This window comes from Protopterus annectens, chromosome 5.part0 (genome assembly GCF_019279795.1).
Source record: "Protopterus annectens isolate FY-2018-M chromosome 5.part0, PAN1.0, whole genome shotgun sequence".
In the NCBI taxonomy this organism is placed as follows: domain Eukaryota; kingdom Metazoa; phylum Chordata; order Ceratodontiformes; family Protopteridae; genus Protopterus; species Protopterus annectens.
In genome coordinates, this window is record NC_056735.1 from 46,483,544 (window position 1) to 46,502,609 (window position 19,066).

Below are 19,066 nucleotides of genomic sequence, written 5' to 3' on the forward strand. Positions count from 1 at the left end.
ATCATAGTATATGTAACAAAATTGCTCAAGTTCATGCCCTCTTAGATGTCCACCAATTTGACATTCTTTGCTTATCTGAAACATGGCTTAAACCTCACATTAAAGACAACGAAATTACCCCACCCGGATATAATATTATAAGACATGACCGCCCAGTCAAAAAGGGAGGAGGAGTTGCTATCTTGTATAAAGCTAACCTTCAAATCAGTACTATACATCCCAACCTACCCCTTGACAATAATACCGAAATTATCTGCTTAAAGCTTCCACTCAACAAAAGTAAAGCAATAAATATTATTTGTACATACCTTCCCCCAGGAAATAACATTATTACACTAGAAAATATCCTTAACTGGCTCACCTGCAACCTCCCACAAGAAACAATTATCCTAGGTGACATAAACATTGATTGGAATACCTGTAAAAGTATAAAGCCCACCTCCCATATAAACTTATATGGCTACTCACAACTTATCAATAGCCCTACCAGAACCAATAAAAGCAATATCCATGAAACTACCTTAGACTGGATACTTACAAATAACCCCCACCAAACCTATACATCTGGTACCCTTCCGGATGATCTAAGTGACCATTCACTAACTTACATTATTAGACATAGAACAAACCTAACTCTTCCTAATACTGTCCTAACATTACCCTCAAAAAAGCAATTTAAACTCCAAACTCTTTCTAGCTGAACTAAAACAATGTAGCTGGTCTCTACTAAACCTTCTTCCCCTTAATGAAGCAGTAGAACACTTCAAATTCCACATTCCTATCCATTCTAGACCATCATGCACCTCTACGTACTATTAGAACCAAAGCTAAACCAGCCCCCTGGCTCTCCAATGACACCAGGCAAAAAAATCACTCTTAGAAACAAATTTTGGGCAAAATGGCGCACTACTAAAAATCTGACTGACCGCCAAACCTTCAAAGAACTTAGAAACAATACAAAAAAAGCCGTTCTGACAGACAAAAAGAACCATTTTCTCCTAACTCAACAAACCTTTAACAAGCAACCTAAACAATTCTGGACAAATATTAATAATCTTCTTTCCCCAGGCCAATCTGTCACACCCAACCCACTAGGCTCCAACCCTGACAATCCCTCACAAACAGCTAATGCCTTTAACTCTTTCTTCACAAATGCTATCCAAACATTGGCTAGTCACCTATCTCCTGACACCTCAAACCTGCCCACATCTTCTTCTACTCCACCTCCTGCTTTTCATTTTGAACCTATTCCTACCTCCTTTATCTTCTCACTCCTTAATAAACTAAAACCTACCACCCCTTCTGCCGACAGACTCCCTGCAGAGTTCCTTCAAATAGCTAAAAACAATTAAATCCAAGATGGGTAAAACGGAGGCAATAATTCAAATGCTGCTATTAGAAAATCCAAATTTATTCCACCACAGAAACTCGAAAAGTCACACAATATTGTCACACAGAACGTTAGCACAAGCGCTTTCGCTCGGATCCTTCCGAGCTTTATCAAGTAACAATGAAAAGCACAATTTTTAACATTTATATACATTTAATTGTTTGCCAATTACCTCATTAATTATGCAAATAATCTGTTAAAAGTGCAGTGCTTCAAGTCTGTTTGTTGCACAAAATATTCTTTTAAAACATATAAAAACATGATCAAATGTTGCTGAATTGTACCTTAATAACCTGCATTACTGTGTGTTACTAAAGAAATGCAATGCAAGTTACTTTAACCATAACGTATACAGTGTTTTTGATTACATCTTGTACAAGTTACTTTCTGTCCATTTCCAAACCTGTTATAATGATTAAAAATTGCATGTCTTGTTTTAAGACCTGCTTATATAAAAATATACTGTATTATAAATCAAAAACCCTAAAATTTCATATTCACTTAAAGCCCGTGAAATATATGTGCTTTAAGAGGGTATAATGTTTGATTAAATAGTATGGTGTGCCTGTTAAAAAAGGAATTCCTTCAAATAGCTGCCAAAGCTATAGCCTATCCCATCTCTATACTCTTAAACAGATCTATTACAGAAGGAACTGTTCCCTCTGTCTGGAAAATATCTCATATTATTCCACTCCACAAAGGTGGGAACTCCAATGACTTCTCTAACTATCGTCCTATAGCACTCCTATCCCCTCTTGCTAAAATATTGGAAAAATGCATACATAAACAACTACTTAACCACCTTCTCCAAAACAGCCTACTTGCTTCTTGTCAGCATGGATTTAGACCTTCCCATAGCACCACCACTGCATTGCTCTCCTTTACTAACTCCATCAACTTTAACCGCAATAAAAATATTCTATCATCTGCAGTCTTCATTGACTTGTCTAAAGCTTTCAACATGGTTAACCACCAACTTCTTCTGCACATTCTTACTTCTCTCACTTGATGCTCCTTCCATTACTTGGTTCACATCATACTTAAATAACCGTTAACAGGCAGTTCTCTGGAAAAACTTACTATCTGATCACCTTCCTATCTCTGTAGGGGTTCCTCAAGGCTCTATCCTAGGCCCCCTTCTATTTTCCATCTTTATCAATGACCTGCAAACAGCTATCCCTAACACCACCTGCATTCAATACGCAGATGACTCCACAATAATCTGTACAGCCACCTCTCAAACTGAACTCCAGTCTATTACCCAAAACACCTTTAACACTGTAGAACAATGGTTCTCTCAACGATGCCTGCTCCTTAACCCTAAGAAAACTAAACTACTACTCTTCTCACCTACCCGAAAGTCCATTCCTTTACACTTCACTCACTTCCAACAACAGTACAGTTATCTCGCCTGATCTTACCACTAAGCTACTAGGAATAACTATAGACAATAATCTCAACTTTGATTCTCACATTAACAATACTATAAAATCAGTTAACAAAAAAATAGGATCACTATATAGAATCAAACCCTTTCTCACTCCACTAGCAAGGACCACAATAGCTAGAACCCACCCAATATCTACCCTACTCTATGCCTCACCAATATTCACCAATCTCTCTAAAAATACCTCAATAAACTAGTAACATCCTATAATAACATTGCGAGATTTGCTACAGCATCTACTTTCAGGACCCATCACTGCCTGAACCTAAAAGAACTAGGATGGCTCGAACTCCCCAATCTACTCAAATTCCAACAGCTTACTATAGTGCACAAGACCCTATACCAACCTAGCAAAACCCCAATACTTTCCAGTCTCATTACACCTTACACTAACCTGAGACACCTGCGCTCTTCTAACAAACCTCTGATCCATACTAATAAAACTGACAGTTTAGCAGGTGACTGCTTGTTCTCCAATGCTGTTGGAAAAATATGGAATAAGCTTCCATCTGAGATCTCATCTCTCACATCACTCCCTCTCTTTAAAGGGAATCTAAAACTTTATCTCAATAAACACTGGACTTGCTCCTGTACTAACCCAGACCAACCCTCTCCTCTTTTCTTTTTCTTATTTCTTTCTCACTTCTTCTCTATTCTTTTTCTTCCTCATATCTCTAATACCTTTCCCTTTTCACCTCAACGCATTTCTTATAAATTTTTATGTTAAATTTCATTGTAATTAATAATATGTTTATGTCACAATAATACTTGTTTTGTAATTTTGTAATTAATATTGGAGCTTTTCTCCCCGGGCCTCTACTGAAAATGGACATATATCCAGCTAGACTAGCCCGGTCAACAAATGTAAAATAAAATAAATAAATATTCAATTAAATCAATCATCTGCGACTAAGCAGTAGATCAATTAAACAATCTTCCACTCAAATGTACTCAGACACGTGATATAACAGATGCAGTCTGTAAATGGACATCTAACCTATCTTAACATTTTCAGTAAACCATTTAACGTATTTGTTGAATGTCTCACATTCATCTCTGTAAAGCTGTATTGCTTTATTCTTGCCTCCAAATTCCCATCTGAAAATGGCTACCACTCAGCAGGGCCAACCCTGACAAGAAAACTGCAGCTATACATATGTATACCTAAATACACATAATAATAATAATAATAATAATAATAATAATAATAATAATAATGTGCATAAATGTCTGCCATACAAGGCATCCTCTCACCTATTATGGATGGATTTACTGCACATCAGCAAGTCAAGTGACATCAGAAATACTCTGTCTAGGGATATAAACCTCTTCTGCAACATCAACAGAACGGTTTGGAGGGACAAACCTATTTTACAGAGACTAGAGAGATTACAGAGATTAGAGAGATTACAGAGATCAGAGATTAGAGACTAGAGATTACAGCTGTTGTGGATCAGATTCTCCATTCACATAAAACAGTCTACTTTCCTGTCCATTTTCAAGCTCAACCAAGATTCATTGATGAGAAACAAAACATTTACCCCCAGGACTGACCGCTGTACTACTAACAGACAGATGCATCTCCTAAATGCTTTCTCCAATGCATGGGTCCCCAAATTATCTATGGTATGAACCCAGTTATCCTCATTAGGAGTAATACATAATTAACGACCATGGGATGGGCAATGCCAATATAGAACAAAATGGGATAGGTTATTTCAAGCATAAAAAGAGAAACTGGTAGGCTTGAAATGGCCTACAAGGGCAGCTAGCCTAGTACTTACTATGAAGCTATAAATGAGTAACAAATACATACATACATAAACACACGCAAATAAGCAAAAAGAAAACTTAGGAAATATTTCTTAGTGTAAAATCTCAGGACAAAGAGGACCTGTCATAGCAGAATTAAACACACCATCTTGGTTAATGTCAGTAACACCTGTACTAGTGTTTACTAACATCACTGCAACTTTGAGTGGCCAGAGAAAGCAGCTTTAAAGGTTGTGAAGATTGTGTAGAGATGGGGGAAGGCAGTTAGCCTAGCCATATAGAATTTGGTACATAATTATATTATTTGTAAATACTGTGAATGTTGAACTTAAAACAATGTGGCAACATTGCAATCTGCTGTAAAGAAAGCCAAGTCAAGCAATTCTTGTTGGTCCTTTGAAATTAAAATTATTTCATCACTGCCTCTGATGTTTTACAAGCCGGCTCCAGTCCGGCTGGATGGGGGCTTCCTGCCTATTGTTTTAAGGCTAAAGTTAATGACCAGAATTTACATGTGGAATGCCCTTTATTGCTCTAAATGTAAAAGAATGTAAATGCAGTTAATGTGTAGCCTGGGAACTTCAGGAAGGGGTGAAAAAGATGATGTAATGTTTATCAGAACTGGAGTTTCAATTTAAACAGTGAGAACCAGAGATTATTAAGCATTTTGATCTTGGACATCTAACTCAGCACTGCCTGTTGTCTTAAGTTATCTTGGAAGTGTGTTTTCTTGTAGAAATAGCTAGGACTTTTGTTATGTCAGAACTGTACTACTTAATTATTTTAAGTTTCTGTGTGATCTCTAAACTCTTGAATAGCACTGTGGTGTAGTAGTATTGTCTTGTGTTTTAGTATTTATTATTAAATATTTTTAAACCCCTTTCAACTGCGGCTGGTTTATGTAGAGATAAATTAAGCTCTAGAGTACATTGCATGCTGATAAGTGATCCTGTAATAAGCCCTTCCAATAAGCCTTAAGATTGCTTAGTTACACTACTATTGGATAATAATATTGCACAGTAATAATTGGACACCCTTTTAAGGTCCTTTGGGCAGCTGATAATTATTAGCTGGTGGTGGCAGGAATTACTACCATATAGTCTGGGTATAGGGGCACAGCTGGAGAATCTGTGTCAGCCTTTCCCATGAGTGTCTGTGAAATTGTATAAATGCTTATCTCTACGTGTGTGTGTGTCAGCTACTTGTGCAGGGACACGAAGCACTGGTTGGACAGAGAGGGTACTGGAGGTTAGCTTGCCAGCTAGGCTGAGATCTGAACTCTACAGCTGTGCCAGTGGGAAGTCTTATTGGGGACCTGGGGAGCAAGTCATCGACCAGCCATTGACTGACTGTGATCTCTGTGTGCTCTTAAGGGAAATTTCACTTTACTGTGTGTATTTATTATCCACTCCTCACATACGGGACACCCTCTCTGGTGTTAGTGGTGAGTATTGAGGCTCCCTGATTGCTGGGCCAGGGCGCGGGCGTCACAAGTGTTTGGCAGCAGTGGGATATCCACATCACATATCAATTAGTTGGCAAATACTAACCGGCTTGTAGTGGTGTGGGTAGAGTGAATCCTTTAGCTTATGTACGGTTATCTCTGAAGGGGTTTCGTACTCTATATCAGCCACGCAGTGAATACTCAGAGTTCAGACCACAATTGTTTTATTTCTTTTGTTAGCTTAGTTAGTCAGGGTGAGCAGGCAGCATGTCAGCAGAGGAGTATGGAAAGCTTACAAGGAGCCAGCTGCTGATGTGCCAGGCTAGGGGACTGGTGCATGGAAACCTGACTAAAGCAGACCTGATTGCAGCCTTGGTTACAGCTGCATCAGAAAACAGCATCCAGGAGGACAATCAGACTGGCAATGGAGATGCAATATCCTCGGAGAATGGACAGCTGCACCTTTCTGCGAAGGACAATCAGACTGGCAGTGGAGATACAATATCCTCGGAGAGTGGACGACTCAGCCTTTCTGCAGTGGACTTAAAAATCCAGCTGGAGCTAAAGAGACTTGAGTTGGAGGCCAGTCGTTTGGAGACGGAAGCCGAAGAAAATGAGCATCAGAGGAGGCATGAGAGGGAAATGCTGAGACTTTGCCAGAGTCATGGAGGTAATGGGGAAGGGAGTAACTGGACCCCAGAAGTACAACAGATCAGTAAATTCCTTCTGCAATTTAAAGAGGGGGATAATTTTGATAGTTTCATTCATATGTTTGAGAGGGTATGCAAACAGTACAGTGTTGACAAAAGGCTCTGGGTATGGTTCCTGACCTCCTTACTCCATGGTAAAGCTATAAATGCATTGGTTAAAATACCTGAGTTTGCTTTGATTATACTGCTGTAAAAAAATGCCTTTTAGAATGTTTTAAGCTAACGCATGAAATTTATAGGAAAAAGTTTTGTGAGTACAGACGCAAGGCAGATGAATGTGTGTGTGAATATGTTGCTGAACTGGGCACTTATTTTCACATGTCATGTCACCACTTTTGAAGGGCTGGCAGAGCTTTTGGTGAAGGAACAAGCACTTTGCCTGAGGACATGAGGATCTGGTTAGCTGATAGACAATGTGCTACTTCAGATGAGTTGAGGAAGAAGGGAGACCTATACCTGGCCAGCAGGGCAGCCCTGCAGAGGAAGGGGAACCCCAGTACTGCTCATAGGTCTACAGGAACCCATGGTGGGCAGCACAGACTACCCCAACAGAATCTGCCAGTAGCAGGGGAAGCCACTAGTCCAGGTACACATCCAGGAGCTAGGGTTAAATGTTTTGAATGCAATCAGTGGGGCCATGTGGCATACAGGTGTCCACGAAGGCAAGGTGGGGAACCAAAGGTGAGTGAGCCAGTAAGTGGGAAAGACAAAATGCCAACAGTGGGTTGTCTTGAGACAACAGGAGTACTAAACTACCATCCTGCAGATATCCTGAGAGGGAAGGATCTGGATGAGGCAGTAACATGTGCTTATGCAGTTGCACGCTGTCAGGCTAAGAGACAAGCATGTGGGTCTGGGTAGCCTGGGGGAGACACAGACTGCATACTTGCAGCCAAGAATGGTGAGGTGGTTACTTCAGGGAGGGAGCTACTCTGTAGCAGTGAGACTGAAGGTGAGCCACAGCTGCTTGGGGGTACTGATGGTCCCTTAGACAGAGTGAGTGCAAAGGTAAAGGTGAGTAGTAGTTACCCAGGCTGACAGTGAGGCACCGCTGTCGGAGGATACCAGACATCCTGTGGAAGGGGAGCTGGGAAGGGTTACAAGGTATGAGTTGAGACAGGTTCAGCTCTCAGACACTACACTGCAAGGCCTGAGGCAGGTAGTTAGGGAGGCACCTGATTCTCAAGGGAAGGGGTAATCTGTATACTGGGACAAAAGGTTACTATACAGAGAGTGGACCACTGAGGGAGGGATAGAAGGTGAGAGAGTACAGCAGTTGGTATTGCCTACAGCCTACTGTCTGACGCTTCTAGCCATAGCCCTTGACATTTCCTCTGCATTTCATATGGGCATAAAACATGCAAAGAGGCATATTATGCAGAACTTCTATCGACCTAGAATTTCCAGAGATGCAACAGGGTACTGCAGGACCTGTGAGCAGTGCCAAAAAGTAGGCAAGGCAGGAGACAAGGGGAGAACTTCTTTGATGCCTTTGCCTGTGATTGAGCGATTTCAGAGGGTAGCTATGGATATTATGGGTCCTCTGAGTACCCCAAGTTCCACAGGAAAAAGTATATCCTAGTGATAGTGGATTATGCTACACGATACCCTGAGGCAGTGGCTTTGTCCTCCATTGAGGCAGAAAAGGTGGCAAATGCTTTGTTAAAGATTTTCAGCAGGGTAGGTTTCCCAAAAGAAATACTGTCTGACAGAGGTGCCAATTACATGTCAGACCAGCTGGATTGTCTGTGGAAGTCCTGTGGACTGAAGCACATGAAGACCACCCCTGCCATCCCCAAACTAATGATCTTGTTGAGAGGTTAAACTCTACAATCAAGTCCATGCAACAGGCATTTGCAGATCAGTTTAAGAGGGAGTGGGACAAATATTTGTCCCATCTGTTGTTTGCTTACAGAGAGGTTCCCCAGGAATCCACAGGGTGAGGGGACCTCTAGATTTAATTCAAGATGAGTGGGAAGGTGAGTGCAAAACCCACAAGGAGTCTGTTGCGGCATACATCCTAAACCTCAGGACAAGGCTCAGGGAACTCATGGGCTTGGCCCAGGAGAACCTGGCAGAAGCCCAACAACAGAAAAAGGTGTGGTATGGCAGGAATGCTCGAGCTAGAGAGTATGCTGTGGGGCAGCATGTAATGGTTCTCATTCTCGTCAGACACAACAAACTGCAAGCAGCTTGGGAGGGTCCTTACAAGGTGGTAAGGAAGGTCAGTGATGTTAACTACATGGTGGAACTGCTAGGGAGACGGCAGGGGCACAAACTGTACCATGTTAACATGATGAAACCTTACCATGATAGGGAGGCCCTTGTGCTAAGTATTTGCAGGGGACTGCAGGAGGAGTCTGAGGGAGATCTGGGGACTGATCTCCTCAGTGAAGCTCAGGCTGACACTTCGGTGGAAGGGGTAGCAATGTCCCAGCAGCTATCTCCTACCCAGGTTCGAGAAATCCAAGCAGTGTTGCAGGAATTTGGGGACATGTTCACTGGGAAACCAGGGTGCATCCACCTGGTGCAGCACCAGGCGGATACAGGACCCCAAAGGCCTATTAGGCAGGCCCCTTATAGGGTGCCTGAAAGAGAGAGTCAGACAGACCCCGAGGGTGGAGGGTACAGAAGATGTTGGAACTAGGGGTGATTCAGGAGTTCAACAGTCCTTGGGCCTCCCCAGTGGTGCTGGTGTCAAGAAGGATGTTAGCACCAGGTTCTGTGTGGACTACAGGAAATTAAATAGTCACACAGAGTCGGATGCTTACCCCATACCTAGGAAAGATGAAGACATAGAGCAGCTGGGTGGGGCTAAGTATATTACAACCATTGATCTTAGCAAAGGTTACTGGCAGGTGCCCTTGACTCCCAGTGCTAGACAGAAGTCAGCCTTTGTGACTCCTTTTGGCTTGTATGAGTTCACAAAGATGCCCTTTGGGATGAAGAATGCCATAGTGACTTTCCAGAGGCTGGTAGAGCATATCCTAGCAGGAGCAGGAGGGTTTGCCCTTGCTTACTTAGATGATATTGCCATCTACAGCCATTCCTGGCCAGAGCACCTTCAGCATGTCAGGGAGGTGCTGGGCAGACTACAGAGGGCAGGGTTGACCATTAAGCCAAGCAAATGTCAGCTGGTTATGGCAGAGGTCTCCTACCTAGGAGATGGAGTGGGGAGTGGTAATATAAGGCCAGAACCTGCCAAAGTGGAAGCTATTCAGACATGGTCTGCACCTGATACTAAAAAGCAGGTGAGGGCATTTTTAGGGCCAGCAGGGTACTACAGAAGGTTCATCCCCAGTTACAGTACCATAGCTGCTCCCCTCACAGACCTGACAAGGACGAACAGGCCAGATAAGGTAGTGTGGGACCCCAGCATGTAAGCAGGCATTCCAGAAGCTTAAAGAAGCTTTAGGAGGACCCCTTGTGTTAGCCAGTCCAGATTACAGCAAATAATTTGTTATAGAGGTGGATTCTTCGAACCATGGGGTGGGGGCTGTACTTAACCAAATTTCTTCAGAGGGGGAAGAGTACCCAGTGGTTTATCTCAGTTGTAGGCTCCAACCCAGGGAGGAATGCTATGCAGCAGTAGAAATGGAATGGCTAGCCATAGTGTGGGCACTGCAGAAACTTCAGCCCTATCTGTATGGAAGGAAATTCACTGTACAGACCACAGTCCCTTAACATGGCTACATTGAGACAGCCAACAAAATGCCAAGTTACTAAGGTGGAGCCTAGGGTTGCAGGCATATATGTGCAACATCATAGTGGGGTAAGCAGTACCAATGCAGAAGGGCTCTCAAGACAGGGAATGGGGTGAGGTACACTCAGATAGACCAAACCCTCTCAAGTGACGTTTCTCAAGGGTCACTTGAAAAACTAGCTTGAGTTCTCTGGGGGGGGGGGGGGGCTGAAGATTGGGTAGAGATGGGTGAAGGCTGCCAGCTTAGCCAAATAGAATTTGGAGGAGATACTAAGCACTGGTTGGACAGAGAGGGTACTGGAGGTTTTAGCTTGCCAACTAGGTTGAGATCTGGACACTATAGCTCTGTCAGTGGGGAGTCTTATTGGGGTCCTGGGGAGCAAGGGAGCAACCAGCCCCGGACGGACTGTGATCTCTGTGTGTTCTTAAGGGAAATTGCACTTTACTGTGTATATTGATTATCCTTTGCTTTCATATGAGACGCCCTCTCTGGTGTTAGTGGTGAGGACTGAGGCTCCTTCATTGCTGGGCCAGGGCACAGGTGTCACAAAGGTATTCACCTTTCAGGATTCATGCTTCTTTTAAAATCTTGATTTAAAGTAGCTATTGCTGCATATCTTGACGAAAAAGGACAACGGGTATAATAGAAAATGCATAAGGCACTATTTTAATTGAACAAAAATTACAGTCATCAGTTTTACATTTACAACTCCAAATTACTGTACAAATGTGCAGCACCATCACCCCCAAGACACAGGCCAATGCTCCCCCTTTAATCAGACTCGGAGGGCGTCCTTTTTAACATCAGGACCCTTAGTTCTTGGTGGATAATTAATCTAATGAAAGAGAATATTCTAGATTCAACTGTTTAAATGTAAAAAGACCAACAACAAGGTAGCACTGGCTATGACAAATGATTCTTTCTAGACCTACTAGCATCACAAAGATCCATTTGTTCCCACCCAGTCCTGCCTGCCATTATACCAGTGTACATTATCCTGGTAAGGTCACCCCTTTCCAAGGGTGTAGGAACCCCATTCAGTAACCTAATCTTTATGCCAGGCATCATACTTTTGGTGGTGCAGGGTCATTTGTATGCTGTCTGGCAATCGTATACCAGTGGCTCAGACACTTCTTTATGATCTACTCTTTCTCAGCCTTCTGGTGATTGGCAAGTACAGTGCACTTCCTGTAATGCAGTGGCTAAACTTCAGAGCCTTGTCAGACACACACACACACACACACACACACACACACACACACACACACACACACACACACAATTATCATTGTTTACTTATTTATTTGACATTTCTTCACCGGCTATGTCCGACTGAGCAAGAGCCCACTTTCAGCGGAGGCCCGGGGAGAAAATCTACAGAGTTAACATAAAACAGTAATTTAAACAATAAGTAATACAATAAGTAGGTATCTCAGTAACAAAACATGCAAATTTAACATTAGCAAAACCAATGACAAATGGTGCTCCAATAGGCAAATAAATCATGAAACAAAAGGGGCTTACTAGTGGTGACAGAAAGGGAAGATATTCAAAATACAGATCGATAAGTTAGTACTTAGTATCAGAGATGTAGATATTATTTCAGAGGAAGTATGGAAAACAATTATGGATAACAGAAAAAATATGAGTAAGGAAGAGAATAAAATAAAGGAATAGGGAGAACTGGGTTAAAGCAAGGAACAAACAGGAAAGTTAAGAATTAGTTAATAAAGAATAAGACTTAGGGCTAGAGAGATGGACAGGTAAAGGAAGAATAAGAAAAAGATGAGTGGGAAGAGTAGCAGGACAGAGTGCACACAAAGTTAGAAGGAGGTCGCATGTTAGTCGGAAGGAAGGAAGTGAGGAGAACAGTCAAGGAGGGGAGGGAAAGGTGAGAATGGGAAGACGGGAATGTTTAGGTGGGGTGGTTACAATGACATTTCCTAGAGCTAAGTAGGCATGGTCTCAGAGTGGTTTTAAAGGCTTGGCCATGAGTGATATTTCTAATACTCAAAGGAAACTTATTCCATAAAACAGCTGGAAGGTAGCAGCAAAGATTTTGTCCATATGATTTTTTTGGCTTGTAAATCTGTAAAAGACATTGATCAGCACTTCTAAGGGGATGAGGTGGAGTATAGAGAGAGACAAGAAAAAAAGGGACAAGAGAATTCTTTGATAAGACACAGCACTTTTCGGCATTCTCCTGTACACAAACAGCCTCATAACTAGCCATACTGCAAGGACTTTACACCCCCCCCCCACCTCGAATGAGGAAGCTAATATTGTTTGTTAACTTCCATCCAATTAGTTCCCCCAGTTAGCATGCACACTACTTGAATCAAGACCTCATAGATCACAGTCAGACATTACTTCTCTGTGCCATGAAGCTGAGGCTTCCTTTCCTCAGTTACTAAGCACCTCCCCCTTCTTGCTACATGGTGACTCAATAGTTAAGATCAGCCTGATCACTTCAAGGTTTGTTTCAGTTCTGATCTCCAGCCACTGCCTGTGTAAGGGCAGCATAATTTCCCCATGTTTGCATCCAGTTTCCTCCAACACACCAAAATGAAGGTTGGCTGACTGGTTGCTCTGAAGTATCCATACATACTGCATATACCTTTACTACTCTGTCTTGGTCAAGACTGAAAAGGGTCCATTATGATCAGTTCAATTACCAGTTTAAAAAAAAAAAAAAAAAAAAAAAAAAAACAGACGTCTCTTACAAGAGTTCTTGACTGTCCTTTCTCTAGTCATTTTGCCTGTTAATTCAAGTGCCTGTAGTTTCAGTCTTCCATCTTCTCAGACCTTCTGTCCCTTTAACCCCATGTGACGGCCGTGCCCTGGCCCAGCAATCACTGAGCCTCAATCCTTACCACTAACACCAGGGAGGTTATCTCATATAAGAGGAAAGGTTAACAAACACTCTATGTCCCTTAAGTGCACACAGAGATCAGTCAGTCTGGGGCTGGTTGCTCCCTTGCTCTCCACATCCCCAATAAGACTCCCCACTGGCACAGCTATAGGGTTCAGATCTTAGCCTACCTAGCAAGCTAACCTCCAGTACCCTCTCTGTCCCACCAGTGCTTCATGTCCTTGCCCAGGTAACTGACACACACCCACACATTGAGATAAGTACTTATACAACTTCACAGACACTCCTGGGAAAGGCTGACACAGATTATCTAGCTGTGCCCCTTTACCCAAACTATACGGTAGTAATTCCTGCGACCACCAGCTAATAATTAGCAGCTACCCAAAGGCCCTTAAAAAGGTGTCCAATTATTACTGTTCAATATTATTATCCAATTGGTAATGTGACTATTCAGTCTAAGGTTTATTAGAGTGGCTTATTACAATACTCTAAAAATATGCAATGTACTCTAGAGCTTACTTTGTCTCTACACAAACCAGCCACAAGTAAAGGTTTTTAAAATATTTAATAATAAATAATTAAAACACAAGACAATACTACTACACCATAGAGATATCTAAGAGTTCAGAGATCACACAGAAACTTAAAACAATACAGTAGGACAGGTCTGATGTCAAAGAAAAACACAAACTAACTTTATAATCTGTAGCTATTCTTAAGAGAAATCACAGTGCTACAATCCTACTTATAGACCTATAGAGCATAAGCAGGGCTGGGGTTGATGGTCCAAGACAAAATACTTTCAGTCGCTCTCTCAACAACAGTTTTTAAAACTCACTAACAAACAGCTCTGCTAAGGCCCTCCCAAATTACATCATTTTGACACTTAGGTTTTCCCAGTATTTACACTACATCACTTTGACACTTAGTCTGGAGTTGTCAGGCAAACAAACTGCATCATTTAGCAAGCTAACACCTACTCAGGAAACTGTAACAACAAAAGGCATTTCACATGTATACTCTTAACAATTATTCCTTACGTTAAGACAATAGAAAGAATGTGTTCAGCCAGACCGGTGTTTCCATGTAGAAGTTTGGATTTTTATTTTAATTCTGAGATACTTGGTCCAAACACTGCTCACTTTTTTCCCCTCCAGCTACGTCTCTAATCTGGCACACCTAAATCCTCATACCACACAAACATTAGGTTTGGAGGTGTGAATTTGCCAAATGCATAGCAAACTACTTTAGAGAACTACATATGGTATGAACAACAATCATGTTACTACCTGGTATACTTTTAATTGCGTGTCTAAACCACTATGCTTTTGTAAATATCTTACGCAATCAAATGTTATTGTCTGCTATATTTTTATAACTGAATGTGTAAATATTTTGTATATAGTATGTTAGCAACTGTTCTGGAGCTTTTCTTCCTGGGCTTCTGCTGAAAACGAATAGCTCTGTCCAGTCGGATCTCCCCAGTAAACAAAAGTAAAATAAATAAACTCTGAGTCCTCCTACTTCATTAATGGCCTCAATTACTACCTCAGCCAACTCTCATATAAGCAAACACCACATACAATTACCATTTTATTGGTCATGAACCTTTACTTTCTTCCTTCATATAAAATACAAAGGTGTACAGACAGACACTACATACTCTCTATTCCATTTTTGTATTATAATCCACATACTATGGGTACCTTCTTTTACTTGTATCTAGTCACTATAAGTTAAGTGGCATGTTTTGGGGACTACATTCACCACAATATATTGCACTTGCACACACCTAGTTAAATGGCATCATTCTTCAGAAATGGCAGGGGGGCATGCGGATGTGCGGATGAAAGGAGGTATCTGGCTAGATGCCCTGAATCTGGCAAAATAAAGTTAGAAAGAATATTTTAAAAGGCAACAATCAAATTGAACTTTGATTAAAAAAAAAAAAAAACTACAGACTGGTAAGAGAAGCAAACGAAGTGCTAAATCACTCGCTGTCTTAATCAAAAGTTAACTCCACCTTTCCAAAGTAGTTATAAAGAAAAGAAACAAGCTCTTTGTGATGATTTTTGTGTGCATATAACAATATCTACTTGCAGTTCAGTACCCTAAACCTTTCAGTACCTTTCAAAGTTCTTTGTTTCCACAGATCATGAAGCTCCTCATCATACTTTTTTCATTTCACATCTCGCATTACTTCTTACTTCTCAAAGTAATGTCTCACCCTCCAGGACACAGTAGACACTTTCTACAGCTTTTAGCATTTGTCACCACCTACTATTTTATACCCAGGACTGTCCCCCACTGAGAATCAGTCAAGTGCCACAAACTACGAATGCAGTAGCTGCAGAGAAACTCTTAATCAGAAATGTTACTGTTCGACCTTTAAAAGAACAGTAGGAATAAACTGGCACGGGTTTGTTTTGCAATATGTACTTTCATCTTTGGTCAGCGAAGCATTGCTCTTACCCATGTAATTACAATGGAGGTAATAAGGACTATACGGAATAACAGAGGGCGTTGAAGCAGACATATGAAGTCTATGATGTGTCATTTGTCAGGTAAATGAGCACAGTATTACACCAGACACCAAATTAAAACAGCTAAGGGGACAACAGAGGGCAAACCTACTAGAACTACAACTCTGAATGAAAACAACATAAAATTGGTAATTCAGTTTACTTTGTTTAGAAATGTAGATACAAACACACCATGTAGAGCTTTTTAACATCTTACAGCTAATTAAACAAAAGAGCAATTAGGTAAAACAGAAAAAAAGTTTTCAGAGACAATTTAAGAAGCCAGTGAAAAGGATCAACAGACCAGTCCACTTAACTGGGGAACAAATAACAACACAGTCAATCGATGGATAATTAAATCAGACAGATGAGAAGTCAGTTTAACATCTCATTCAAATAGCCTCCCCAACATACACAATGCTGCACTAAAATGTCAGAACTAGAACATTAAGCCAAGCAACCTGTTGTGAGGACAGAACCCAGAGCCTTTTGATCTTCCAGGAAACACACAACTGTGCAATGCAATCAGCCAATAACACAGGCGAAGATGATCAGGTATACACACACACACAAACACACACACACATACATTCAAGATGGGTGGCAGACGCTCATTCTAACAGCAGTACTCAAGACACAAGGCCAGAGAAAGCCAAAAGCCTGTATCTAGGTCATTCCTGTGCTTACACGGTTCAGTTCTACACAGCATGACAGTCTGGTTTATTTGCAGCACTGCATGCTGGGCAAGCAATATTTGCATCTGTCATACACACAAATTCAGTAGTAAAGTTGGCCACAACACACACCTTGAAGGGCTGGCTCCCAGGACACTGCACTACTCAGATGGCTGCAGAAAACCAACGACATCTTCATGACGACTACATTGTGTTTTCAACAGGTGAATTTATAGCAGCAGATGGTGTCAAGCAACTAGAGACAGACTACAAAATTAAACTGATCACACACAGTTGTTGACATGATATAGACTTAATGATTTAATCAAAAGTATGATCCTATATTACATACAATCACAAAAATGCAACTAGCAGTCACTAGCTAATCTCCTTAATTTTGCAGAATTTTAGCTTGGTTCAAAAAATATCCAACGTCTTTATGTATCAGACTGCCAGCTTTAAAGATCCCCAATTGTTCTTTTTCTGCATTCTTGTTTTTCAGCCAAGTCTGTACATACAATCAGCATGTGGGGGAAGGATGTACTCCCATTTGTTAATTTTTTATCTTTGTCTCGTCTTTCCTTTCAGGGATACTGCAGTTTTTCACTGAAGGGTTTGGAAAGCTGTGGGTGTCATGAGTGGGCTGCCCGAGGATGGTCAGAACTCGTCTTTAATCAGGTCGATAAATCTCAAGACCATGGGGTAAATGAAATGTGTACATGTATATCTGTACATACATACATACACAGACAAACCCACACAGCATGTGTGTATACTATACATTATGCACGTCTGAGTGTGCACTGTACATATGTGTGACCAAATAACTTACCACAGACATCTGCTCCCATCAATTGTTCATCCTTGACACGAACTACTTAACACAAGACTGCACAAACGTGGCTAAAAAAGAAAGACCCTTCCTCACTCCATGCCTATGAAATCTTGCCATTTAATATGGGCGGGAGGGGGGGGGGGTTCATATCCCGGTAGTAGCAGCAAAAGGTCATTTGTGATCAGTGTACCACTACGGTAATCACATATGAAATCAAATTAAAATATATATTTATTACATATATTTGTACACATACACCCCCCCCCCCACACACACACACGTGTAGAATATGTGGGGGATTTAGAGTGTAAGCAAAGCAGAATGAGCTACATGACATAACCCACTTATCCTTGTATATTTTTTTTTTAACTTTAACAGTGTAGTGAGGATTATGTTAGAATGTCTTAACTTACAGGTCAGTTGCATTTCATAGGTAGTGTAATATCACTTTAAGTTATGAGGTACTGGGTTCATTGTGCTACGTAATGCTGGTTTCCAGTTGGCTGGTTGCAGTTTTATTATTTACTCATCCTAATTTTCATGTTTTAACTCAAATGACAGATTCATGTTGTATAGAGTTGGTTTATGTTGGTGGGTTTGTTTTGGGGAGGACTAGTACACATGATGCAAATATAGTTTTGTTGTATTTTAATTTAATTTTAGTTATTTTACAAACTCTGCCTGTAGGGGTTTACCATGATGGTTTCGACTGGTCGGTAGGTCCGATGAAAAGCATAATGCACAAGTACTCCTGTGTGGCACACGGGAAGCACAGATATGTACATCGTCAATAAACATACACAGAAATTCAAAAATGCATTTATTACACATAAAGACATGATACTAAAACCAAGAAAAAGGGTCAGTCAGGTAAGGTGAGCATTAACAATATAGTAACAAAATGGTCAACAATGGGTAGGTTTAAGTAATGACCACAAGCTGCAAAAATCTGTGTAATAATCTATACCTGATACTAGGCAGAGAGGGTGTGATAATGCCCTAACAATGAAATACAGACTCTTCCAAATCAAACACACCTTTTGAGCAGGTGCACTTCTGTTCTTACGAAAGGCAACTGTGCAGTCATGGAAATTCTAAACTAAGACACAGCTACAGTGAATGTTTTGTAATGGATGGATGGATCACATTAGAGCAATTACACAACACTAACAGCTAAATGAAAACACAAGTACCAACCATGAACATAATGACATCAAAACTCCTATCAGAGCTAAAGCAAAGGGGGTTGGTGGTTCCCTTAGAACTCCTACACCTATGAAGCCTTTACACCTGAAATCTCAAGCAAAGGGCTAAACAGGAATTTACACAGAGGCTCCACCTCTCAGGAATGCAACCTTAAAGGCTGCACAACTGGTTAGTCTGGGCCCCAGAGCAGCTTTCAATCTAAAAACACAACAGCCTCACTTTCATCTTAACTAGTAATTTCAAACAGCACGTGTGACAGTTAAAATGGCTAACCTTTTGTTACCTCATTCTGCAGACATATCCACTGCTATAAACACACTTTTCATACTTTCCCATGTCACACATCTACGCTTGCAACACCAGTAAACAAATTGCTGAAGAAGGAAAAAGTCCCAACAAGTTGCATTCCTGTTCATGGTAGACAGTTCCTGTCCCAGTGCCAACTAAGTAAGATATAAACTCTCCAGTGATTTCGCAACCCTCCCAACC

General features: G+C 41.2%; 1 protein-coding gene across 3 annotated transcripts in view; it reads right to left on the minus strand.

Moving 5' to 3' along the window:
- BCL9 (BCL9 transcription coactivator) overlaps window positions 1–19,066 on the minus strand; it is a 1,690,791-nt gene that overhangs the window by 1,329,845 nt on the left and 341,880 nt on the right. The window lies entirely within an intron of this gene.